Consider the following 27521-nt stretch of genomic DNA (forward strand, 5'->3'; position numbering starts at 1 on the left):
AATCTCCTCTGCACCCTCTCCAAAGCATCCACATCCTTCTGGTAATGAGGCGACCAGAACTGTACATAAATTTGTCCCCTTTAATTGGACCCACTCACTACTCTAATCAACATTCACAGGATGTAGAGGTCGCTGGCAAGATCAGTATTTATTGTTTGTCCTTAATTGCCCAGAGGGCAGTTCGGAGTCAACCACATTGCTGTGCGTCTGGAGTCACATGGAGGCCAGACAAGGTAACAATGGCAACTTCCTTCCCTGAAGAACATTAGTGAACCAGATGGGTTTTTCAAATAATCAACAACAATTTCATAGCCATCATTAGACTCTTAATTCAAGATTTTTATTTAATTCAAATTCACCATCTGCCACAGCAAAGTTTGAACCCAAATCCCCAAAACAGGACCTCAATCCCTGAATTAACAGTCTCACAATAATGCCACTAAGTTATCACCTCCTCGATTTTGACCATCATAATCCTTTTCTGAGAGAGAACAGAATGGTATTTTATTTTAAATTATTCTCCAGTCTCCCTTTCCACTGAATTTCAGAAGAATGAGGTGAGAATCTGACAGAAACATATAAAGTTTGAACAGGACTAGACACAGTAGACATATGATGGATATTCCTGATGACTGGGGAGTCCAGAACCGGGGTTTACAATTTGAGGATACAGGGTCGGCCATGTCAGACTGAGATGAGGAGAAATTTCTTCACCCAGAGAGTGGGGAGCCTGTAGAACTCTGTCACAGAAAGCAGTTGAGGGTGTCACAATGCTGGTCTTTTTACAAGGTTACTATGCCTTTGAGTGTTTTTTCACCGAGGGGATAATTGGCCAGGCTCCAACTAGGCTGGGTTTGAAAGGTTTATTGGGGCCCTTTTTGGAGCTAGCCTTCATTTAGATTAGAGTTTTTGATTCAGTTCAGTAGCAGTGTGTGTGAAGGATGGCTGCAGGGATAAGTCCAGCCAGGAACTCTCTCTCTCTCTAACTTCAAGTCTGTAAGCCATGGTTTGTTCCATTTATACTCTTTGTGCTAAGGGGTGCATTTATTGGGGCTGTTGCATGTATTTTCACAATAGCATCATTAAGTCAGGATAGTCCGTCAGGTTTTTGGTTTGGAGAAATTATCTGGTATTCTATTTTCTGTTCTTTGTGTTTCATTCCACAATTTTGTAAAAAAAAAGTTCTGTTTGTTTAAAACTTGGCAGTTGGATCAGCTAATTCACTCCAGGAATATCCAGGATACAGTTACATAAAACAAATTGCAAAGTTACGGTCTGGGCTACCTGCTTAAAAATGTTTTGAGGGGTCGCGCCTGGTCCATAACGGGCAAAACACTGAATGTTTTCAAGAAGGAGTTGGTAAAAGTTCTTCAAGGGATCAAAAGATATGGAGAGAAAGCCAGAACAGGTCACTGAGTTGGACTGTCAGTCATGGTCATCGCGAATGGCATTGGGTCATGGGTGACAAGTTCCAACTGAGAGAGTTGAGCACACAAGTCTAGCCTGTACCAGACTGAGTAAGTCCTGCAGTACTGAAGCTGCTAAACCAAGCCCGGTCTGTCTCTCAGGAGTTGGAAAAGGTCCCTATGAAATTACTTCCATAAGACCAGAAGTAAACCATTCAGCCCATCAGGCCTATTCCACCATTCAATGAGATCATGGCTCTTTTGATAATCATAGACTCATAGAATTCCTACAGTGTTGAAGACCATTCAGCGCATCAAGTCTGCACTGACCCCCCGAAGAGCATCCCACCTAGACCCACCCCCCCCCCTTCCTATCCCTGTAACACTGCATATCCCACGGCCAATCTACCTAACCTGCACATCTTTGGACTGTGGGAGGAAACCGGAGCAGACAGACACAGAGAGGCAAACTCCCACAGACAGCGCCCATTCCACCCACGGGCAACTATGAGGCAGCAATGATCTACTGTGCCACCGTAGAATCCTTGAACTCTAGAGTCCTGTCTTTCCTCCATCAGCCCCGATTCCTCTACTGATTAGCTTTGAACACAGAGTAAATCCTCCGTATCCATGAAATGGGAATTCACGTCTCTGTGCCAAAAACTACGTAACAACGAAGTTCAACATCTGCACGAGAAGCTCAAGCATCCGTGACTTTTAACCTATTTTTAAATGAGTTCTGCACTTGCAAAATTGTTCATTCGCGTGGGTTCTTTGGAACAGAACCTTTGCAGATACAGAGGAATGACTATATTAGTGACCCCGCCCTCTGCAGTAAAACACCGCCCAGATTCACTATCCTCAGAAAAGAAATTCCTCCTCATCCCTGTCAAAATTATGCAGCCCCTTATTCGGAAATGATGCCCTCTGGTCCTAAATTCTCCTGCAAAGGGAAACAACCTTTCCACATCTAGATTCCCTACAGTGTGGAAACAGACCCTTCGGCCCAACAAGGGGGGGGAGGGGACAGGACCCAACGCTCAGAGAGAGTCAGTGATTGTGGCGGGGGTGAGGGGAGAGGGGGGTTTCGAAAGGAGAGGGCCTGATCAAGCCTCGCTGCAAAAAGAAAAAAAAAGGGTCGGCACGGTGGCACAGTGGTTAGCACTGCTGCCTCACAGCGCCAGAGACCCGGGTTCAATTCCTACCTCAGGCGACTGTCTGTATGGAGTTTGCACATTCTCCCAGTGTCTGCGTGGGTTTCCTCCGGGTGCCCCGATTTCTTCCCAAATCCAAAAATGTGCAGGTTAGGTGAATTGGCTATGCTAAATTGCCCGTAGTGTTAGGTGGAGGGGTAAATTTAGGGGAATGGGTCTGGGTGGGTTGCTCTTCAGAGGGTCAGTGTGGATTTGTTGGGCCAAAGGACCTGTTTCCACACTGTAAGTAATCTAATCTAAAAACACTCTGAAGAGTAACTCACCCAGACTCATTTACCTTGGACTAATACATTTAACACTATGGGCGATTTAGCATGGCTTATTCACCTAACCTGCACATTTTTGGATTGTGGGAGGAAACCAGAGCACCTGAAGGTTTCCTTGCAGACACGGGGGGAATGTGCAAACTCCACACAGACAGTCACCCAAGGTTGGAATTGAACCTGGGACCCTGCTGCTGTGAGGCAGCAGTGCTAACCACTGAGCCACCGTGCTGGCCCAAATCTACCCTATTAAAAAAAAGAATCTTGTCTGTTTCAATAAGATCATCCTTTATTCTTCTAAATTTCAATGAGTCCAGGCCCTCAACCTCTCCTCAAAAGAGAGTCCCTCTATAACCAGGATCAGCCAACTGAACCTTTTTTGGACTGCCTCCAGTGTGAGAATATCTTTCTTAGATAAAGCACCCAAAATTATTCACAGTATCCTAGCTGTGCTCTGACTGGTATCTTGTAATATTTTCAGCAAAGCTTCTGTACTTTTAAACTCCATTTCTTCTGTAATAAAGATGTGGAGGTGCTGGTGGTGGACTGGAGTGGACAAAGTTAAAAATCACATAACACCAGGTTATAGTCCAACAGGTTTATTTGGAAACACCATTTTGTTCAGAATATTATTTTAATTGCATGACATTGTGAACTTCTGCTATAATTCTGTGTCTTATGATCCTGCCCTACTAGTTATCTGAAGGAGCAGCGCTGAAAGCTAGTGCTTCCAAATAAACCTGCTGGACTACAACCTGGTGTTGTGTGATTTTTAATTCTGTAAAGACTAACATTTCAATTGCCTTCCCTTTCCCTCGCTGAACTTGGATGTTAGCTATTTATGATCCATGAACAACAACTCCAATATCCCTCTGTTTTGTAGATTTCTGCAGTCTTTCTCCATTCAAATAATATTGTGCTTCTCTATTCTTGCAGCCAAAGTACAAACTTAGATTTTACAACATAATACTCCACTTCGAAGATAAATTGAGGAGATGCCATTGTGTGCTGGCTAATATTTCTCTCTCAATCAATTTTACTACAAGAATGTCTCAGGTTCCCTTATTTTGGATCCTGTCTGCTTTGTTACACAGACAGTTTAATTGATAACTGAAAGGATCATTAGCATTACCTGAAGAAAATGCTAAGCTGAAAAACATAATTTAACCTCTTATGAACTCTTTAATGAACAGATTTTGTTTTCATTTGTAGTGCCAGATTAGCTTTATTTCTATGAATTCCTCACAGATAAATAAATTTGACTTAAGATGTGATCGGGGGTGTGAAAGGGACATATAATTGAAAGTCTTACTTACTTCCGAAGTAGATTAGAGCTGTACTAATTGGCTGCGAAGTGTGATACTTTCCAATTTCTGAGTCAGGAGATGTATTGGGGATGCTGCATGAATTTCAAACTACAATTCCAAATGTTAAATAAGATAATTCAAGCCATTCTTCCAGAGTTTGATAGGTCTAGCCCATTGATGTGTGCTTAGTGACATTTAACCGGCACTTACACAGCTTGATAAAACCATGTTGTGATAACAAGAAACTTGGAGAAAGTTGAGTGAATAAGTATCTGCTAAAGTCAATGTAACAGCCTCATGCAACCAGTTTCTCGTATCCTGAAAGTGCACGTTGGTTAGACACTGACAAAGGATTTTAAAAATTTGGTACTTTAATCAAGTGCTGATTGCAGTCCTTAAAAAGACTTTGGACAGTTGAAAATGCAACGCACTATCACTCATGGCTGTTCGCAAAAAAATAAAGAATGCTCTCTGATGTATCTCACTGAGATTCAGGTGATGTCAGAAAGAGAAACTCAAACACATCTGAAATCGAAGATGCATTATTGTCTTCAAATTCAGTGAGAGTATCAACTTCTATTGATGACACAAAAAAAGTACAGATTTTCCTGCCAATGATTTGCCAAAGTTCTATCAGCATTAAAATGTGAAGATACCAAACGACAAAGGACAAAAGGAATATTGACTGGTTTGACATGGTACTTTGAGGAACATCGATTTTCACAATGTAGAACTTGAATGAGTATTAGACTTGTGAAGTCTGGATTTTGATTTTAATCCAGTCATTTTTGACCACAATTTACAAGCAAGTGTAGTTCCTTTGTTTGCGATGAACATGCATTGAAACCATTATGAGTCAAGACAAGAAAGGTGCCCTTTGAATATTATTCAGTACAATTAAGCTCCTCACAGAGCACTGACATATCGAACCGGTTGAGAAAGGAGTGTTTGCTGGACTCAATAGCAATCACAATGCATGCAAGAGCTTGTGACAGATTCAGCGTCCTCTCTCTATTCAGGGGAAAAAAAGCATTTGCATCTTCACACAAGCCGTCTCACAGATGTCACTTTGTGCACCTACACAGGAGCGATCTAAATTATGCAAGTGACCTTTACTGTGAAACTCCAAGTGGCAGGCTCATTAAAACCAGAACCTGTACATTAAAGGAGAACTGCTACAATCAGTGGCCAGTGAATGTGTTCTTAAAATATCACATATTTCTAAAGCTGCTCCTAAAGGTTAGAAAGAACAGTTTCTTTCCTGCTTCGATACATCTGGTCCTTTCTGTGACAGAATCCAAATGTTCAGTCAATCACACTTTTTGCTTTGGATATTCAACTGTTAGTTTATTTTCCGGTTGCTAATCATTCTTTTCTCATTCATGTAAAGCTTAACTTTGAGGGTGGCATGGTGGCTCAGTGGTTGGCACTGCTGCCTCACAGTGCTAGGGACCCATGTTCGATTCCAGCCTTGGGCGACTGTCTGTGTGGAGTTTGCACATCGTCCCCGTGTCTGCGTGGGTTTCCTCCGGTTGCTTTGGATTCCTCCCCCAATCCAAAGATGTGCAGGTTAGGTAAATTGGCCATGCTAAATTGCCCATAGTGTTCAGGGATGTGTAGGTTAGGTGGATTAACCATGGGAAATGAAGGGTTGGGGCGGGGGGTGGGGGTGGGTCTGGGTAAGATGCTCTTCAGAGGGTTGGTGTGGACTCAATGGGCCGAATGGCCTGCTTTCGCACCATAGGGATTCTGCTCTGTAAATTTTCTGAATACTCAATGATCTGGTTCCTTTTTCTATGGTTTCAGGTTCTGAAATACTTCACTGTATTGTTCTCTCATTCTGCCTCTCCTGCTGTTCCCAGACTCTGTACCCGAGGGGAGTGAACAACATTTACTCATTTCCTGGTTACAAACCGACTCCAAAAGGATTCTTCTTCATTCAATAAATTTCTGAATTTTAAGACTAGGTTGAAGAAAGAAACATGCTGGTGAATTTTTCCATTTTGCACTCATCAGGATGGATGCAAGAATATCAAATTTCAAAGGGGTTAACAATGCCAGAAGCTGCGTGTATTCATGTCCTCTGTAGGCAAATGGGACTTCTTTTTGAATTCGTCAAAAATTATATGAAATTGTATTTTCCATGACAACATGATGACCAATCAGATTTGACTTGCCAACCAATTAGTGTCCTATCCGCTCACAATATAAATTGCTACTCCCTTTGAAATTTGGCATTCTTGCACCTGTCCTGGAGTGCAAGATGAAAAACTTCAACAGCATGGTTTCGTTTTTCGTGAATACAAACTTCTTTACTACCTACAATTGTTCTTGAATTTTGTGCAAAGTCTTTAGAATTAAGGCTGAGGGGTGACCTTACAGAGGTTTATAAAATCATGAGGGGATAAATAGACAAGGTCTTTTCCCTGGGGTGGGGGAGTCCAGAACTGGAGGGCATAGGTTTAGGGTGAGAGGGGAATAATTTAATTAAGACCTTTGGGGCAACTTTTTCATGCAGATGGTGGTGCGTGTATGGAGTGTGCTGCCAGAGGAAGTGGTGGAGGCTGATACAATTACAACATTTAAAAGGCATCTGGATGGGTATATGAATGGGAGGGGTTTGGAGGGATATGGGCCAAGTGCTTGCAAATGGGACTAGATTAGGTTAGGATATCTGGTTGGCATGGATGAGTTGGACTGAAGGATATGTTTCCATGCTGTACATCTCTATGACTTTATGACTCTAATTGCTTAATCTCATCTAAATAATAAGAATCATATGTTGGCCCCAATGTCATTGGCTGTAGCTAGGGAGCAGGCTGGTGTGGGAGAGACAGATGAGGATTGATGGAACAGGTTGCAATATTAGCTGCTGATCAACATGCAGTTGCCTTGCCTGAGAACATCTATGTGTGAGACGCAGACCAGAAGAGGGTTAAATATGGCTGTGACGTCCTTGATGGTGAAGGAACTTAGTGACCTCTCACAAATCGCTGGGGCTTTTATGCACCATTAGTAGCCTGTGCCATGAATTCACAGTTTAGAATTGAGGCCGACGGGGTGACCTTATAGAGGTTTATAAAATCATGAGGGGATAAATAGACAAGGTCTTTTCCCTGGGGTAGGAGAGTCCAGAACTAGACGGCATAGGTTTAGGGTGAGTTGGGAATAATTTAAAAGGGACCTAAGGGGTGCAGCAAATTCTGGCTTTTATCATACCATATGCTGCCTGGGACACGAGACTTGGGCTGGGAGGGGAGAGGAACGATGCAACAGTGAGTTTGGAAAAAGACAACTCTTAAAAGGTAATTGGAGAATGAATTCAGATTTTTAAAAACCTCAGGGTTATCTTCTTGGCAGAATTTGCACATTTTTGTTTGTTTGTGGCTGAATCACAACAGTTGGTATTCAAGCACTGGACTACCAAGTTAAGACATGGACGTCTTGTCAAAGGTACGCACATCTGCTGAACAACTAAAGATGGGCAAACAAGCAAACAGTTGTTTTGAATTGTTGGAAGTGTAATGACTACAGTAAGTTTGGTTCTGGATGAAACCTCAAGGTGTAGGAAGTAAATTCTAAAATTCAGTTAAGAGTGACTGTTGAATCAGGGATGTAGTTCATTTGCAGTTTTTGTTTCCAATGCTCAAATGATAAAAGTTGTGAAGGGCCCTTCAAAACAAAGGCTAAAGCTTAAAACTTAGAAAATTGCTGATGATACACAAAGCTAAGTGGGAACGTAAGCTGTGAGGAAACTGCAAAGAGATGGAGACAGTTAAGAGAGTCCTGATGATGGATCCTGCCCATAACATCGACTCCTCTGATGCTCTCTGACCTGCTGTGCGTTTTCCAGCTCCACACTTTATCCACTCTGACTTTCCAGCACTATCTCCAAGAGAGTAAGCAACCAGGTGACAGATGGAGTGTAATGCAGCAAAATATTATCAACTTTAAAAGTTAGAAGAGAGAAGCAACATTTTATAGAAAAGAATGTTGATATTTAGGGTCTGGGTGCATTCACTGAGAAACACAAGACAGTTGGCATGAAAGCCATCAGGAGCGCCTATGACGGATTGATCCCAATATAAGGGAATAATCCGAATTTAAGAATAAGAAAGCCTGGCTACAGTCATGCAGGGCTTTAGTGATACCATACCTGGAATATAATGTTCAGTTCTTGGTCTCCATATTTAGACAAAGATACCAAAGATACACTTAAGTTGGGTGGGGGAGTGATACAGTTAGCTAAGTGGCTAGATGGTTCATGTGCAAATCAGGTTGCAAACAACCAATTTTCATTCTGGTTGAGGTAGCCTTGAGGTAAGTCTCCTTGTGGTAAATAAAAGCATAGCACAGTTACATGGTTTTGTCACTAATCACCACGGACCTGCCTCTAGGAAGAGAATAAATATACTTGCATCGGAGGCAAAAAGTTCACCACATTGCTTCCTGGGGTGACCAAGGTTGCCCAGTGATGAAAGACTGAGTAAATTGGTCCCTATTCTCTGCTTTTAGAAGAATGGGAGGAGATCTCATAAAACGTACCATATTCTGAAGGGGCTTAAGCTGACATGTGTGGGCAGAATCTCAGGATAACGGCTGAATCATTGAGGTCTGAGATGAGGAGAAATTTCTTTGCCCAAAGGATTCTAAATCTTTGGAATTTTCTATCCCGGGGGTGGTTGGTGCTCTAAGATTGAATACATTTGAGACTGAGATCGACAGAGATTTGGTCTCTCAGGGTGGGAGTTTGGAGTTGAAACCGAAGATAGCTATGAGTGCATTGAATGGTGGATCAGGCAAAATGGGCTGTATGACATACTCCTGCTGCAACCTTTTATATTCTTGCGTGAAAGTTTGTCAGTTGCCTCTATGACTACTTCACAACTCATTCAATGCTCACATTGAGTTCATCTTTTCCCGCATGTAGCAGATGCAAAATGTTTTGTGCATCGATGGTTGTCATAAAGTGCTGTTGTAAAAGGACAGCAGGCCCATTCATAATTTTGGTCCTCGTAAGTCTCGCAGTTTTCTTGTTTTCAATTGATTCCACAAACCTAAAAAGGTGAAAGCAGCAACTTGCCTTGCTGACTCAAAACAGCCAAGACTTGTAACTCCTCAAAATAATAACACCACACAGTTTTATTGACTGCAAAGCAGCTTACCTCGAAATGTCAGGTGAACATAGGAACAAGAACAGGATATTTGGCCCTTTGAGCTTGTTACAATTTGAGATAGTTGCAAAAGCAGCATGCCTGATGGTACTTGTGTTATTGCTTTTGGAGATAACTGGACCCTTCTTTCGATTTCTAATGACTTTATGCCCAGGAGCAGTTCCTCTCCCCATCATTATAATACTAACGTCAGTACTCATGACAAAACAGATCAGTGCATGCACAACAGACGTGTTTCTGGCTTGGCCTTTCCTGCCTGCATCAACTAGGTTTTGGAGTTAATTTGGAAAGTTCGGAACGGTAGCAGTTTCTATTCACTGGTGACATCAATTCAAGGGATACAGTTCAGTGATTCTTAACTTCTTGCATAGCTCTTGCAACCCAGGCCACCAGAAATTAGGGACGCTAAGCTGCTCAAAATACATTTTCTTTTTGTATACAGGCACTTGTAGGGTGCCAGTCAGTTGCAATCTAGAGAGTAATTCAGCAAAGAATTCTTATGATATCTTGAACCATGACAACAGATTCCTCATATTGAATTAAAAAGCAAAATACAGTGGAGGCTGGAAATCAGAAACAGGCACAAAGAATGCTGGAGAAACTCAGAACCTCTGAAGAAGAATCATATCGAATCTGAAACTTTAACTCTGTTTCTCTCTTCACGGATGCTGCCAGACCTACTGAGTTCCTCCAGAATTCTCTGTTTGCCTCATATTAAGTTACTGCTTGAATTACTTGGCCAGCTATGTGTTTTCTTTCACAATATATAGTTCATGGACTATTTAAAAAAAAACAATTTCTAAAATAACTATTTTATCTTAGTACAGAAGAGGGACAAGGTTAACCAACACACATATTTTTAAGTTCTGATCTCCAGCATCTGCAGTCCTCACTTTCTCCAAGGTTAACCAAAGACAATAATGAGATAATGGCGATTGTTTTCATGAAGGAATTATATTTAGTTCTTTTGGGTAAAGGGATGAAAGGGAATGGGTAGAAAGTAGGAACAGGGGACTGAGTTGAATGAACTGCCATGATCATGTTGAACGGTGGAGCATTCTCGAAGGGCTGAATGGCCTATTTGTGCTCCTATTTCCTGTTATTAAGTGCATGAAAGCTTATTCTCATTGAAGTAATTGGACAGTATTTAAGAGGAGGAAGGGCACTTCCTTTTGGAGGGGGGTCCGGATGGGGTAGAGGTCCCATTTGCTGAAAGCTGCCAATCTTTATTGGACTCTGCAATGCCACTGGAGAGGTGGTGCGGTTACTTCACTCACCCAGAAACAGGAGGGTGATCGGCGGAGGAAGAGTATGGCGAGGGATGTCACATCGGGAGGTGTGGCAAGGCTTGCTCTCAGCAGCCCTCCCCATTCCCTACCCCGTTTCTTAGGCAGGTACTAAATGAGCTTACTAGCCAGGCTTCCAGCAAGGGGACAGGCTCACACACTGCTGAGTGAGTGCCAATGGCAATGGACTGACGTCCTTACATGAGCATTCATTTCCAATTTCAGTGCCTCAGTTGCAGCAGGACGGCACGATGGCACAGTGGTTAGCACTGCTGCCTCACAGCGCCAGAGACCTGGGTTCAATCCCCGCCTCAGGCGACCGACTGTGTGGAGTTTGCACATTCTCCCCGTGTCTGCGTGAGTTTCCTCCGGGTGCTCCGGTTTCCTCCCACAGTCCAAAAATGTGCAGGTCAGGTGAATTGGCCATGCTAAATTGCCCGTAGTTTTAGATGAAGGGGTAAATGTAGAGGAATGGGTCTGGGTGGGTTGCTCTTCAGAGGGTCGGTGTGGACTTGTTGGGCCGAAGGGCCTGTTTCCACATTGTAGTAATCTAATCTAAGTAACTTGAACTGGGGTGCCGTTGTTATTCCTTGACTGTGTTTTATTGGTGTTAAATCCAACAACGATGCATCAAAACCCAGCTCCAATTTGACAACATCCATATAAGTAAACACCAATAGTGGCTACTTTCCCCATTCCTGCATCCTCTTGAATATCCACATCTATAGAGCTCCACATACAGTCATAGCGATGTACAGCACAGAAACCCACCCTTCGGTCCAACTTGTCCATCCAACCAGATATCCCAACCCAATCTTGTCCCATTTGCCAGCATTTGGCCCATATCCCTCTAAACCCTTCCTATTCATATGTCTAGATTAGAGTGGTGCTGGAAAAGCACAGCAGGTCAGGCAGCATCTGAGGAGCAGGAAAATCGACGTTTTGGGCAAAAGCCCTTCATCAGGAATAGAGGCAGGGAGCCTGCAGAGTGGAGAGATAATTGAGAGGGGGGTGGGGGTGGGGAGAAAGTAGCAAAGAGTACAATGGGTGAATGGGGGTGGGGATGGAGGTGATAGGTCAGAAAGGAGGGTGGAGTGGATAGGTGGGAAGGAAGATGGGCGGGAAGGGAGATAGGCAGGTAGGACAGGTCATGAGGGCGGTGCTGAGCTGGAAGGTTGGAACTGGGAGTGAGATGGGGGAAGGGGAAATGAGGAAACTGGTGAAATCCACATTGATGCCCTGGGGTTGAAGTGTTCCGAGGCGGAAGACGAGGCGTTCTTCCTCCAGGCATCGGGTAGTGAAGGAGTGGCGGTGGAGGAGGCCCAGGACCTCCATGTCCTCGGCAGAGTGGGAGGGGGAGTTGAAATGTTGGGCCACGAGGCGGTGTGGTTAATTGATGCGGGTGTCCCAGAGATGTTCCCTAAAGCGCTCTGCTCGGAGGCGTCCAATCTCCCCAATGTAGAGGAGACCAAATCGGGAGCAACGGATACAATAAATGATATCGGTGGATATGCAGGTAAAACTTTAGTGGAATGGAGGTGAGGGAGGAGGTGTGGGCGTAGGTTTTGCAATTCCTGCGGTGGCAGGGGAGGGTGCCAGGACGGGAGGGTGGGTTGTTGGGGGGCGTGGACCTGACCAGGTAGTCACGGAGGGAACGGTCTTTGTGGAAAGCGGAAATGGGTGGGGAGGGAAATATACCCTGGTGATGGGGTCCGTTTAGAGGTGGCGGAAATGTTGTTGGATGATTTGGTTTATGCGAAGGTTGGTAGGGTGGAAGGTGAGCACCAGGGGGGTTCTGTCCTTGTTACGGTTGGAGGGATGGGGTCTGAGGGCGGAGGTGCGGGATGTGGACGAGATGTGTTGGAGGGCATCTTTAACCATGTGGGAAGGGAAATTGCGGTCTCTAAATTGTGGGCAGCTCAGTGGCACAGTGATTAGCACTGCTGCCTCACAGCGCCAGAGACCCGGGTTCAATTCCCGCCTCAGGCAACTGACTGTGTGGAGTTTGCACATTCTCCCAGTGTCTGTGTGGGTTTCCTCCCACAGTCACAAAGATGTGCAGGCCAGGTGAATTGGCCATGCTAAATTGCCCGTAGTGTTAGGTGAAGGGGTAAATGTATGGGTGGGTTCCGCTTCGGCAGGTCGGTGTGGACTTGTTGGGCCGAAGGGCCTGTTTCCACACTGTAGGGAATCTAATCTAAAGAAGGAGGCCATCTGTAGTGGAACTGGTCCTCCTGTGAGCAGATACGGCGGAGGCGGAGGTATTGGGAATACCAATCTAGACTCTGGTTTCCAGCATCTGCGGTCCTTGTTTTTACCTTCCTATTCATATACCCATCCAGCTGCCTTTTAAAGGTTGCAATTGTACCAGCCTCCACCACTTCCTCTGGCAGCTCATTCTATACACGCACCACCCTGTGTGTGAAAATGTTGCCCCTTAGGTCTCTTTTAAATCTTTTCCCTCTCACCTTTAGATTAGTATCCCTACAGTGTGGAAACAGGCCCTTCAGCCCATTAAGTCCACAATGACCCTCCAAACAGTAACCCACCCAGACCCATTCAGCTACCCTGAATTTACCACTGACTAATGCATATAACCTACACATCCCTGAACACCATGGGCAATTTAGCATGATCAAATCACCGGACCTGCACATCTTTGGATTGTGGGAGGAAACTGGGACACCCAGAGGTACTCAATGCAGACACTGGGAGACTGTGCAAACTCCACGCAGACAGTTGCCCAAGGTTGAAATTCAACCCAGGTTCCTGGCGCTGTGAGGCAGTAGTGCTAACCACTGAGCCACCATGCTTAAACTTACGCCCTCCAGTTTTGGTGTCCCCTAGTCAGGGGAGAAAGATCTTGTCTATTTACCCTTTCCATACCTCTCATGATTTTGTAAACCTCTGTAAGGTCACCTCTCAGCCGCAGATGCTCCAGAAAAACAGCCCCAGCCTATTCAGCCTCTCCCTTTAGCTCAAACCCACCAACCCTGGCAACATCCTTGTAAATCTTTTCTGAATCCTTTCAAGTTTCACAACAAAGGGAAGTGTACCAAATGCCTTCTTAAGCATCCTGTCTCCCTGAGACTTCACTTTCAAGAAACTTTGAACTTGCACCCCAACATCTATTACGTTTCGGCTTAAACTGCAGATGCCATATCGAAGACGCAGAGACACACCAGTTCCACCATTTTGAGGCAGGAATGACCCTTTACGTTGTGGAGCTGGAAGCTGGACCTTCAGGAGATGGTCCTGTGGAAAGGAGAGCCTTATTTGCTGCTCTCAAACAGGGAGCTGCAGGTGTTGGGGGAGAGGACAAGGATTTAGAGCTGGACACAACCAAATCACTGCCGGGGTCAGCACTGCAGCCTGGCTGAGGCAGGACGTTTAGCCATGCAGGGGAAAGGTCAATGATGGTCTCCACTCCAGAGGTGAATCTTCTCTCTGCTGCCTCACACTTCCACGGCCACCGGTCCTCTGACCTGCTGCTGCATGGATCATGGGCTACAACTCTCACCCTGGCATGATGTCCACTCAACAGCACCCAGCTACCTCATCCTTCCCAAACTACTGATGCTTCCTGCCCCCTGCACTTCATACTCACTCACTGAGGGCAGCTTCCCACCTCCTCCCTCCCTCCCTCATTCACTACCACAAACTGCTCTTCCATCACACTTGGTACTGCCCTTTGTTCTACCACAGGAAGAACCAACACATTCCCCTAGCGAGTACCTCAGCAGCTCCTGGTTTGACTATATTGTCATTCCAGGCCAGCCACAGCACTGATCAGGCCCAAAACCTAAACTGCAAGGAGACACAACCCTGGAGTTGGCTAGGAGCACTGACTGCAGCCCAGTCCTTGTAGCCCCTTGACACTATGTTCCATCCATTCACTGAGGTTGAGGCTGATTTGTGGCCTCAGTCCATATGCCTGGACCCATACCTCCGCACCCCAAATCATAGAATTATAGAATCCCAATGGTGCAGGAGCAGGTCATTTGGCCCATTGAGTCTACACTGACCCTCTGAACAGCATCCCGCATAAATGCACCCACCCACCCTTGCCCAGTAACCCTGCATCTCCCTAGCCTGCACCTCATTGGACAGTGGGAGGAAACCAGACCATCCGATGAATACCTACACAGACACAGGGAGAATATGCAAACTCCACACGATAGTGGCCCGACATTAAATTGAACCCAGGTCCCTGGAGCTGTGAGGCAGCAGCGCTAACCACTGAGCCACCGTGGTCATCAAAATGGTTCAAAAAGCTCACCACCATCTTGACAGGGCAATTAAGGATTAGCTATAAAGGCTGCCGTGCTAGCTACACCTGGCTACGACAACGGATGAATGGACATGGCAACAATCACCAGACAGGAATGTTCTCTCCCAGTCAGAGAACACTTCAGCGCTTAAGGACATTCAGCCTCCAATCTTCAGGGAAGCGTCCTCCAAGGTGGCCTTTGAGATATACAACTACGCAGAATCGCTGAGCAGAAACTGATAGCCAAGTTCCGTAACCATGAAAACGGCCTCAACCGTGACCTTGAGTTCATGTTGCACTACATATAATCCCAACATGTTGTTCTGTATCTGTAAAATCTTCCTTACTGTCCTGTTTTGACACCACCCCTTTGATAAGTTGTTATGATCTCTCTACCTTAATTAGTTTGGACGATTGACTCTTATGGCTATCATGCTATTCTAGTCATTTGGCCTTTCTCCAGCACCACCTTATTTTTAATCTTTTGTAATTATCTCACTGCCTCAATTAATTGAACCATGGGTCATCTCTTCACTTGGTAATCAGCTGTTGACACTTCACTCTCACCGTCTGACACTTGGATCACCTGCAGAGACTTATCATTCGACACTCCACTCACACCATTTGTACGATCTTTTGATCTCTCTGCTGATAAATTCTGTGCTTTTTGCTTCCTTTTACTCCACCTGACAAAGGGGCAGCGCTCCGAAAGCTTGTGATTTCAAATAAACCTGTTGGACTATAACCTGGTGTCATGTGATTTCCGACCTTGTCCACCACAATCCAACACCCGCACTCCACGTAAAAGGATGGATGGAATGGCTCTGGAGAGTGAGTGCACAGAAGATTTACTAGAATGTTGCCAGGGCTGGAGCATTAGGAGAAAATGCAGACTGCAGTTGTTGGAGATCAGAGTTGAAAAGTGTGGTGCTGGAAAAGCACAGCTGGTCAGGCAGCAGGAGCAGGAGAATCGACGCTTCAAGCATAAGCTCTTCATCAGGAATGAGTTCAGAGGAGCAGGAGAACTGACATTTCAATTCTTCTGCTGAAGGGCTAATTCCTTATGAAGGCTTATGTTTGAAACGTCAACACCTCAAACTCCTCAGCTCCTCAGATGCTGCCTGACCTGCTGTGCTTTTCCAGCAGCACACTTTTCGACGTGGGCTGGAAAATTGTAGCTTTGAGGGGAGGTTGGGGTTGTTTTCACTGGAACATAGAAGGCTGAGGGCTGACACGATTGAGGTCTACAAAACTGTGAGGGGTGGAGATCGAGTAGACAGGAGGAACCTGTTTCCATTGGCAGAGTTCAAAAACCAGGATTAATTAATTCAAGCTAAGTGACACAAGGCTTAAAGAGGACATGAGGAACAACTTTTTCACACAGAGGGATAATCGGTGTGTGAAATTCGCTGCCTGTGTCAGCAGTGGAGATAGAGATCCTAAACTGTTGTAAAACATAGCTCGATGTGCACCCGGAGTGCTGTAATCTGCAGGCCTATGGGCAGTGACCAGAATTAGAAAGGGCATCGATCTCCTTTGGGTCAGTATGGACAAGATGGGCCGACTGCCCTCTCTTCTGTGCTGTATCATTTCTCTGGTTCTGCCAATGGCATTGGATGATTATTTGGATAGGGCTATTTGCGACTCCTCAGGTACTGAAGCAGCCCATGAAGTCAGCAGGGACACCAGGGGTGACCCTTACCTGCCACATCCTGCAGGAGTGGCATGCAACTGTCCGAGCTCTGATCTAAATTATCGAAAGAGATAAATTTCTGTCTTGCAGAAATTCACCAAACATCCTCAGTCAGCACCTTCCAAACCCATGACCACTTCCACCTAGAAGGACAAGGGCAGCAGATACATGGGAACACCACCTCCTGCAAATTCCCCTCCAAGCCACTGACCATCGCATCATTGTTCCTTCACTGTCGCTGGGTCAAAATTCCTGGAATTCTCTCCCTCACAGCATTGAGAAACTTCCTACAGCAGGTGGACTGCAGTAGTCCAAGAAGGCAGCTCATTACCACCTTTTCAAGGGCAACTAGGGATGGGCAATAAATGCTGCCCAGCCAGTGATGCCCACATTCCACATGCGAGTAAATTTTAAAAATTGAAGGAGACGAGAATTGGAATTAAGGTGAGTTGAATTTGAGCAAGATGAAAAAATGCAGATGTTATTGCTGCGTGAGGTGGGGAGGAAAATATCAGAAAGCGAGCCTTGATAGGATCATAGACTCCCTACAGTGCGGAAGCAGGCCATTCAGCCCATTGAGTCCACACTGACCCTCCGAAGAGCAAACCACCCAGACTCAACCCCCACTCTATCGTTGTGACCATGCATTTCCCATGGCCAATCCATCTGACCTGCACATCTTTGGACTGTGGGAGGAAACTGGAGCACCTGGAAGAAACCGACGCAAACACGGGGGGAGTGTGCAAACTCCACACAGTCAGTCACCCAAGGCTGGAATCGAACCTGGGTCGCTGGTGCTGCGAGGCACTTTGAAACTTTTTCACTCACATCAGATTTTACTACCGGTCTCACCATCGGTCACACCACACCATGGAGGGGACTGGGCTACCCATGGTTATCAAAGCTGCAACAATCCATGGATCACTTCTCTTATATCTCCCTGAAAGAAAGCTAAAGGCTTCTCCCAAGGAAACAGAAAGTCTGTGCAACTGTTGAGGTTACTGGGAATGGCAGACTGAAAACACATGATACAGGCTAGCTTTCTCTTGAAATCCAATGCATTTGATCAATAAAAAGTAATTCTACTCATTTTGAGTGTAAAACCCTACTGTAAAGACTTAGTATAGGCCCTTCATCCTGAATAATACCGGTTTTGTAACATACTGAAAGGAAAGGGTGAGTGATTATTTGGAATGGCTCTCGTAAATGGCTATGAATTTAAACCAGGCTCTTTACAGCTATACAAAAGCCACAAAGTGAGGTGGAGAATAATTACATCCAGACATATTGACAGGGTTAATTACTTAATGCACTAAGAATTATAGAATCCTCACGGTGCAGTTTAAGGCCATTTGGCCCATTGAGTCCACACTGATCCTCCCATCCTGACCCAGCCCCAACCCTGCATTTCCCATGGCTCATCCACCAAGCCTGCACATCCCTGGACATTACGGGGCTATGGGTAACCTATTTTTGGACTGTGGTAGAAATTGAAGTACCCAAAAGGGTCAACGTGCTGACTCCACACAGACATTTGCCCCAGGCTGGAATTGAACTGGGGTACCTGGCGCTATGAAGCAGCAGTGCTAACCACTGAGCTACAGTGCAGCCCCAGACCAGTTAAACATGTCTAAGGACACCTTAAATATCCCTAGGGTTGACCTAACAGCACAACACCAAAAGATGCAACTGAAATAATTGCATCGAGATATATGCTGCATGAATCTAAGTTACTTACAAAGTATAAACTAAAGAAATTATTCAAGAAAAGTTACTGCCAGGTGAATAGAAAATCTTTTCTTTCCCTTCCTCTTAAACACTCATGGCTCAGACACAAAGTTAGGCTTGTTGAGGTTTTTATGTGTGGGTAGATGCAATTATTCCAAAGATAGCTGCCTGAAACAATGTAGATTGCTTAAAAAAAATTCCACGGTTACAAACACCTCAGCTAACCGTCAGTGCTCTGGTGTCTGGGCTGTAGTCTCAGTGCCAGTAATTGTAGACCATCTGGATTATGATATTCTGCATTTTGTAAATGGACTTTCAAAATTCCTCTCGTCAGGTTTAACTCTGAAAAACATGCTCAGAGGCAAAGGATCCAGTGGGGAGACAAGGGAGGATCTTGCTGGAAGGCAAATTCTGTAAAGATTCTCTTTTACAGTTGCATTTTTCTTGAAAAGTGCAGAATGAAATAAGGAAAGAATTGCTTTAAAAAAGGGGATTGTGAGGACAGCTGCATGATTTGAAAGCAAGCAACTTGATACTCATTGTGAACACTGTTTACACAGCTGCAGGTGACACAGAGCTTGCAGACAAACTGGAGCTGAAAGGTCATTTACAAACAAAGACTCAGTTGGTAACAAGTAGTGGGGACTGGTTTGTGGACTAGTGACCAGTTACCAATGACAAAGGTCTTTGGCCAGCAAACATTAGAGTCATTGTGACGGACAGTATGGAAACAGACCCTGTGGTTCAACTCGTCCATGCTGACCAGATATCCTAAATTAATCTAGTCCCATTTGCCAACACCATGCCTTTATCCCACTAAACCCTTCCTATTCATATTCCCATCCAGATGCCTTGTAAATGCTGTAATTGTACCAGCCTCCACCACTTCCTCTGGCAGCTCATTCCATACACGCACCACTGTCTGGGTGAAAAAGTTGCCTCTTAGGTCCCTTTTAAATCTTTCCCCTCTCACCTTAAACCTATGCCCACTAGCTTTGGACTCCGCAACCCAGGGAAAATACCTTGTCTATTTATCTTGTTCATGCCCCTCATGGTTTTATAAACCTCTATAAGGTCACCCCTCAGCTTTTGACACTCCAGGAAAAACAGTCCCAGTCTGTTCAGCCTCTCCCTTTACCTTAAACCCTCCATCCCTGGCAACATCCTTGTAAATCTTTTCTGAACCCTTTCAAGTTTCACAACATTCTTTCAATAGAAGGAAGACCAGAATTGCACACAATATTCCATAAGTGACCCAACTAATGTCCTGTAACATGACCTCCCAACTCCTGTAGTCACTGCTGTGACCAATAAAGGGAAGCATAGCAAACGCCTTCTTCACCATCCTATCTACCTATGAATCTACTTTCAAGGAACAATGAACCTGCACTCCAAGATTTATTTGTTCAGCAACACTCACCAGGACCTGACCATTAAGTGTGTAAGTCTTGCTAAGATTTGAATTTCCAAAATGCAGCACCTCACATTTATCTAAAATAACTCCATCTGCCACTCCTGGCCCTTTGGCCCATCTGATCAAGATCCTGTTGTAATCTGAAGTAACCTTCTTCACTGTCCACTACATCTCCAATTTTCGAATCATCAGCAAACTTACTAACTATTCCTCTTATGCTCCCATCCAAATCATTTATATAAATGATGAAAAGTAGTGGACCCAACACCAATCCTTGTGGCACTCCACTGATCACAGGCCTCCAGTCTGAAAAACAACCCTCCACCACCACCCACTGTCTTCTAACTTAAATGATTGGTTCTCAGTTGACTGAGCAGCTTGGGCTGTGAACAAGATACTGAGGAGTATTCTGACAATCACCAGCCTATGAGTCTCTGTTCTCTGCAGTAAGCCACTTTAAAATCTGAAGAAAATCAATTTATCTTTCCTTCAGCAGTTGCTACAAGTTTTAGCTAATAAATCAGAGACCTTTTAAAAGTTAGCCAGCAACTCTGCGCTTATTACAAACAAGTAGATGCATCTGGAGACAGATGACTGAGAAACACCTTTCTGACCAGCAGAAGGATCATAAGAACCATCTCAACAGATCTTGTGCTTAAAGATCACCGACCCGCTCTTTGAGTGTCCCCTCTGCCCATAGCACCCATTGTTTTCAGTCAATAAGAAGTCCATAAGATGGATGATGTGGGCCATGCTGCCCATCGAGTTGGCTTTGCCATTCCAGATCATGGCTGATCGGATTACCCTCAATCCCACTTTCCTGCATTTACCCTATAACCCTGACTCCCTCACTGATTAAAAATCTCTCAGTCTTGATTGCATGAAAATTATTTTGACCATTAATAATTAAAATTAATATTGAACATTACAAATACCGAATCTGTTACAATGAGGTATGTATTTAATTGCACAGCCTCAAAAACAATACTGCAAAAAAATTGTAAATGAGGTCATTTTAATCCCAAACTGAGCTATTCTTGTGGTTTTCAAATATTAACGGGATAATGTGGGTGAATGAACTGAAACAGCAGTGGTGGATTATAAAGTGACTGTAACGTGGTTAGGGACATGTATAGTTCAGGTTGTAGGTTTGCTCACTGAGCTGGAATGTTTGTTCTCAGACATTTCATCACCATGCTCGGTAACATCATCAGTGAGCCTCCGGTGAAGTGCTGATGTTCTGCCCCGCTTTCTATTTCTGGGTCTTGGTCTGTTAAGGTGGGTGATATCATTTCCAGTTCTTTTTGTCAGAGGTTGGTAAATGGGGTCCAAATCGATGAGTTTATTGATAGAGTTCCTGTTTGAATACCAGGCCTCTAGGAATTCCTGTGCGTGTCTCTGTTTCGCCTGTCCCAGGATGGATGTGTTGTCCCAGTTGAAGTGGTGTCCTCCTTTGTCTGTCTGTAAGGATATGGGTGATGGTGGGTCATGTCTTTTTGGTGGCTAGTTGGTGTTCGTGTATCCTGGTGGCTAGTTTCCTGCCTGTGTGTCCGTTGTAGTCTTTGTGACAGTCCTTGCAGGGGATTTTGTAAATGGACCCGATACCAATAATCAGAAAAATGAATGTCATTTACGAAATACTATCTGTCCGATGTGGTGTCACAAACACTACATCGGACAGATAGGCAGGAAACTAGCCACCAGGGTACATGAACACCAACTAGCCACCAAAAGACATGACCCACTATCACTAGTATCCATACACACAGACAAAGAAGGACACCATGTTGACTGGGGCAAGAAATCTATCTTGGGACAGGCTAAACAAAGACACGCATGAGAATTCCAAGAGGCCTGGCATTCACACCGAAACTTCTTCAATGACCACATCAATTCGGACCCCATTTACTAACCCCTGAGAAAAAGAACCGGAAATGATATCACCCACTTTAACAGACCAAAACATAGAAATAAAAAGCGGGACAGAACACCAGTGCTTCACCGGAGGCTCACCAAGCACGGTGATGAAACGCCTGAGAACAAACACCAGCTCAGCGAGCAAACTTACAACCTGAACCTCAGCCTGAGCTACTAATCTTCTCCACAATCATATGCATGTATTGTGGTTTTCATTACGTCAGAATTTCTGAGTTTTTTTTAAACAACAAATTACTTTCTCAGGACAGTTTTCCACAAGCCTAGAATAAAGTCAAAGGAAAACATCAAGTTTCCAAAATTTTGAGGAGTTTGCTTCCCTCTTTAAATGAAGTCATGAGGAAATAAGTTCATAAATTCATGAGATATAGGAGCAGAATTAGGTCATTTGGCCCATTGAGTCTGCCCTGCCATTTGATCATGGCTGATATGCTCCTTACCCCTATTTTCCTGCCCTTTCCCTCTAATCTTTCAACCCATTACCAATTTAAAAACTATTTAACTTCTCCTTAAACTTACTCACTATCCCATGATCCACAGCACTGTGGGGTAGTGAATTCCACAGATTCACAACCCTTTGGGATAAGTAGCTTCTCCTCAACTCTATTTTAAATTTGTTACCCCTTATCCTGAGACTATGCCCTCTCATCCCAGAATGTCCCACAAGAGGAAGCATCTGCTCCATGTCTATTTTATCCACATCTTTTACCATCTTGAATACCTCAATTTGATCTCCCCTCATTCTTCTAAATTCCAAAGAGTATAGGCCTAAACTGTTCAATCTCTCTTCAAACGACAAATCCCTCATCTCGTAAACCTCCCCTGAACTGCCTCCAATGCCACTACATCTTTCCTCAAATAAGGGGAGCAACACTGTGCACAATACTCCAGGTACGATCTCAACAATACCTTGTATAGTTGCTACAATATTTCCTTAGCTTTATATTCTCTTCCTTTAGCTGTAAAGGCAACATTCCACTCGCTTTCTTTATTATCTGCCGTACCTGTGCTAGCTTTCTGTGACTCATGAACAAGTACACTCTCTGCACTGTAGCACCCCGAAGGCTCTCCCCATTTCGATAATAGGTCGCCTTCCCATTTTTCCGATTGAAATGCAAAAATCAGAGCTTTCAGGCTACTGCAGGCCTAACATTTGACCAAACTCAGGGCCTGGATTATTTGCATTGAGGGTCCCTAGTGCCTGAAGATGTCATTGTGTTGGAGACAGTTCAGAGAAGGTCTCTGGATTAATTCCAGAGAGGAAACAATGGTCTAATGAGGAGAGATTGAGCAGTTTAGGTCTATACTTGTGAGCAACTCAAAGAGAGGTGGTGGGACTGCGGTATACGAGATGCGAAAGGGGATTGACAAATGGATGTAGTGAGTATACTTCCCCTTGTGGGACAATCTAGAATGAGGGGTGATGGTAAAGGATAAGCAGATTTAGAGCAGCAATGAGAAGAAATGGTTCCTCTCAAAAGGGTGAAGAATCTAGGGAATTCACTGCCCCAGAGTATGGAGAATGCGGGGACGTGGAGTAAATTGAAGGAGATAGACAGATTTTTAATTATTAATGGGTTGAAGGGTTATGGGGAGTGGGCAAAAATGTGGAGTTGAGGCCAAGGTGAGATCAGGCACGATCGTACAGAATTGAGGAGCTGGCTTGAGGGGCTGAATGGCCTCCTCCTGCTTCTAGTTCTTGTGTTCTTGCAGCAATTCCACAATTCTAACTCAATCCTCACCAGGAGCGAAGCAGACAGCTCACAGCATTCTCTCTGCCGCTCAGTCACAGAATGAGGGTAAAGGGACAGAACTGGGGTTCACCACAAATTCTGGCTCACTGTCTCAGATAGTGACACTGCAGCATCTTTCGTCCCACTGCAGCATTTGAGTGGGAGCAGCGTCGAAGTAAAAGCGAACCCGGGAGACTACAGCAAAGGTAAGACAGTTTGTTTTAAAATTGCTTACCTGTAGCGGGCAGCGGTGCGTTTTTTTTACTCTCTCTCCACAGAAAGAGCGGGAGCAGCAGAGGAAGTGACGGCAAGCAGAGGGGCAGCCGGGAAGGAAAAGTGAGTATATAAGTCAGGAAGGCGGCTAAACCCGAGATTCTACACCTGTAGTATCTCCCACCCACCCTCCTCCTCTAACCTCCTTAACTACTCTGCTTTTTCTTTTAAGTTAAGGATTTTTATTTCTTTACCAGGGACTAGTTAAAAATTTACTTCGTTTTTTTTTGTGTGTGTATACATCAAGTCCTTATTTAGGGTAAAAAAAACTATAGCAGAGAGGTATCAGAAGGTATTCTAACTCATACTTGTACAAAGTAACTAATTAACTAACTAAGCAGAGATGGCTGGGCAGGTGATGTGCTGTAGCTGTATGATGTGGGAGCTGGCTGATCCCATTGTGAACGGCAGTGACCACATCTGCAGCAAGTGTTGGTTGCTGGAAGAACTCCGGATCAGAGTTGATGATCTGGAATCTGAGCTTCAAACACTGCGGCACATCCGGGAGGGGGAGAGTTACCTGGATGCTTTGTTTCAGGAGGCAGTCACACCTGGGAGATTAAGTAATTCACATTCAGCTAGTGATCAGGCACAAAAGAGTGTGACTGTAAGTGAGGCAGGTAGGGGGAACCGGAGTTCAGGAGTGGAGGAGCCTCAGCCCTTGACCTTGTCCAACAGGTACGAGATTCTTGCTCCCTGTTCGGATGAGGAAAAGGGCTCTGGACAGGATGAGCCAACTGACCAAGGCACCATGGTGCAGAAGGCCATTCAAGAGGGGGGAGCTAATAGACAAGTAGTGGTTATAGGGGATTCTATAATTAGGGGGACAGATAGTATCCTTTGCAAGCCGGATCGGGAGTCTCGCATGGTGTGTTGCCTGCCCGGTGCCAGGGTGCGAGACATCTCCGACCGGCTTGAAAGGATATTGGAGCGGGAGGGGGAGGATCCAGTTGTTGTGGTCCACGTTGGTACCAACAACATAGGCAAGACTAGGGTGGAGGACCTGTTTGGGCATTACGAAGCACTAGGCAGGAAATTGAAGCACAGGTCCTCAAGGGTCATAATCTCCGGATTACTGCCCGAGCCACGTGCCAATTGGCATAGGGACAAGAAAATTAGGCAAGTAAACACGTGGCTAAGGGATTGGTGTGGGAAAGAGGGATTCCACTTCATGGGGCATTGGCATCAGTTTTGGAACCGGGGGGATCTGTACCGTTGGGACGGTCTCCACCTGAACCGATCAGGTACCAATGTTCTAGCGAAGAGGATAAATAGGGTGGTCAGTAGGACTTTAAACTTCTGAGTTGGGGGGAAGGGAAAGTGAAAGCGACAGGGAGTATGGAGGTAAATGGCAAGTTAAGCAGCAGGATAGCATGTTTCCAGGCAAATTTAAAATTGAGGCAGACTGAGAATACAGTAAAAAGCAAGGATAACTTAGGACATATGACTTCCAACATCTCTAATGATAAGGAAGTTAGCATTAAGGCACTTTACCTGAATGCTCGTAGCATTCATAACAAAGCCGATGAACTAATGGCACAGATAATAGTGAATGATTATGATGTAGTAGGCATCACAGAGACTTGGTTACAGGGGGGGTCAGAACTGGCAGTTAAACCTCCATGGTTTTTCAACTTATCGAAAAGACAGAGAGGTGGGCAGAGGGGGTGGGGGTTGCCTTGTTAGTTAAGAACAAAATTAAATCTATGGTATTGAATGACATAGCATCGGATGATGTGGAGTCTGTGTGGGTGGAATTGAGGAACCACAAAGGCAAAAAAAACATAATTGGAGTTGTGTATAGACCTCCTAACAGTGGTCAGGACCAGGGGCGCAACATGTACCGGGAAATAGAGAAGGCATGTCAGAAAGGCAAGGTCACGGTGATCATGGGAGACTTCAATATGCAGGTGGACTGGGTAAATAATGTTGCCAGTGGATCTAAAGAAAGGGAATTCATGGAATGCTTACAGGATGGCTTTTTGGAACAGCTTGTCATGGAGCCCACAAGAGAGCAGGCTATTCTGGACCTAGTGCTTTGCAATGAACCAGACTCTATAAAAGATCTTAAAGTAAGGGAACCCTTAGGAAGTAGCGACCATAATATGGTAGAGTTCAGTCTGGAGTTTGAAAGGGAGAAGGCAAAATCGGATGTAATGGTGTTACAGTTGAATAAAGGTAATTATGAGGGCATGAGAGAGGAACTGACTAAAATAGAGTGGAAGCAGAGGCTAACCGGGAAGACAGTAGAGCAAAAATGGCAGGAGTTTGTAGGTATAATTGAGGACACTGTACAGAGGTTCATTCCCAAGAAAAGAAAGATTAACCGGGGAGGGATTAGACAACCTTGGCTGACAAAGGAAGTCAGGAAATGTATTAAAGAAAAAGAGAGATCCTATAAAGTGGCTAAGAACAGTGGGAAATCAGAAGATTGGGAAGGATACAAAAGCAAACAGAGGATAACAAAGAGTGTAATAAGAAAGGAGAGGATCAAATATGAAGGTAGGCTAGCCAGTAATATTAGAAATAATAGTAAAAGTTTCTTTCAGTACATAAGAAACAAACGACAGGCAAAAGTAGACATTGGGCCACTTCAAACTGATGCAGGAAGCCTAGTGATGGGAGATAAGGAAATAGCAGGAGAACTTAACAAGTACTTTGCGTCAGTTTTCACAGTGGAAGACATGAGCAATATCCCAAAAATTAAAGGGTGTCACGGGGCTGAGTTGAGTATAGTTGCCATTACGAAAGAGATAGTACTAGAAAAGTTAAAAAGTCTTAAAATTGATAAATCTCCTGGCCCCGATGGGATACACCCTAGAGTTCTGAGAGAGGTGGCTGAGGAAATAGCAGAGGCATTGGTTGAGATCTTTCAAGAGTCACTGGAGTCAGGAAAGGTCCCGGATGATTGGAAGATGGCTGTTGTAACCCCCTTGTTCAAGAAAGGATCAAGGCAAAAGATGGAAAATTATAGGCCAATCAGCTTAACCTCGGTTGTTGGTAAAATTCTAGAATCCATCATTAAGGATGAGGTTTCTAAATTCTTGGAAGAGCAGAGTCTGATTAGAACAAGTCAACATGGATTTAGTAAAGGGAGGTCATGCCTGACAAACCTGTTGGAATTTTTTGAAGAGGTAACAAGTAGGTTAGACCAGGGAAACCCAGTGGATGTGGTCTATCTAGACTTTCAAAAGGCCTTTGATAAGGTGCCACACGGGAGGCTGCTGAGCAAGGTGAGGGCCCATGGTGTTCGAGGTGAGCTGCTGGGATGGATTGAGGATTGGCTGTCTAACAGAAGGCAGAGAGTTGGGATAAAAGGTTCTTTTTCAGAATGGCAGCCGGTGACGAGCGGTGTCCCGCAGGGTTCGGTGCTGGGGCCACAGCTGTTCGTATTATATATTAATGATTTGGATGAGGGAACCGGGGGCATTCTAGCGAAGTTTGCTGATGATACGAAGTTAGGTGGACAGGCAGGTAGTACTGAGGAAGTGGGGAGGCTACAGAAGGATCTAGACAGGTTGGGAGAGTGGTCCAGGAAATGGCTGATGGAATTTAACGTGAGCAAGTGCGAGGTCTTGCACTTTGGCAAAAAGAATAAAAGCATAGATTACTTTCTAAATGGTGAGAAAATTCATAAAGCCAAAGCACAAAGGGATCTGGGAGTGCTAGTCGAGGATTCTCTAAAGATAAACATGCAGGTTGAGTCCGTGATTAAGAAAGCGAATGCAATGTTGTCTCTTATCTCAAGAGGGTTGGAATATAAAAGCAGAGATGTACTACTAAGACTTTATAAAGCTCTGGTTAGGCCCCATTTGGAGTACTGTG

The 27521-nt window shown here is 44.7% G+C and overlaps 1 protein-coding gene across 4 annotated transcripts in view; it reads right to left on the bottom strand.

Moving 5' to 3' along the window:
* The window catches only part of LOC122555670 (sodium/hydrogen exchanger 9-like), a 482562-nt gene that overhangs the window by 226013 nt on the left and 229028 nt on the right, over positions 1-27521 (bottom strand). The gene's annotated exons all lie outside the window — the stretch shown is intronic.

The sequence above is a fragment of the Chiloscyllium plagiosum genome, unplaced genomic scaffold (genome assembly GCF_037043375.1).
Source record: "Chiloscyllium plagiosum isolate Xiang-an unplaced genomic scaffold, Cpla_swu_hap1 HiC_scaffold_13, whole genome shotgun sequence".
NCBI lineage: Eukaryota > Metazoa > Chordata > Chondrichthyes > Orectolobiformes > Hemiscylliidae > Chiloscyllium > Chiloscyllium plagiosum.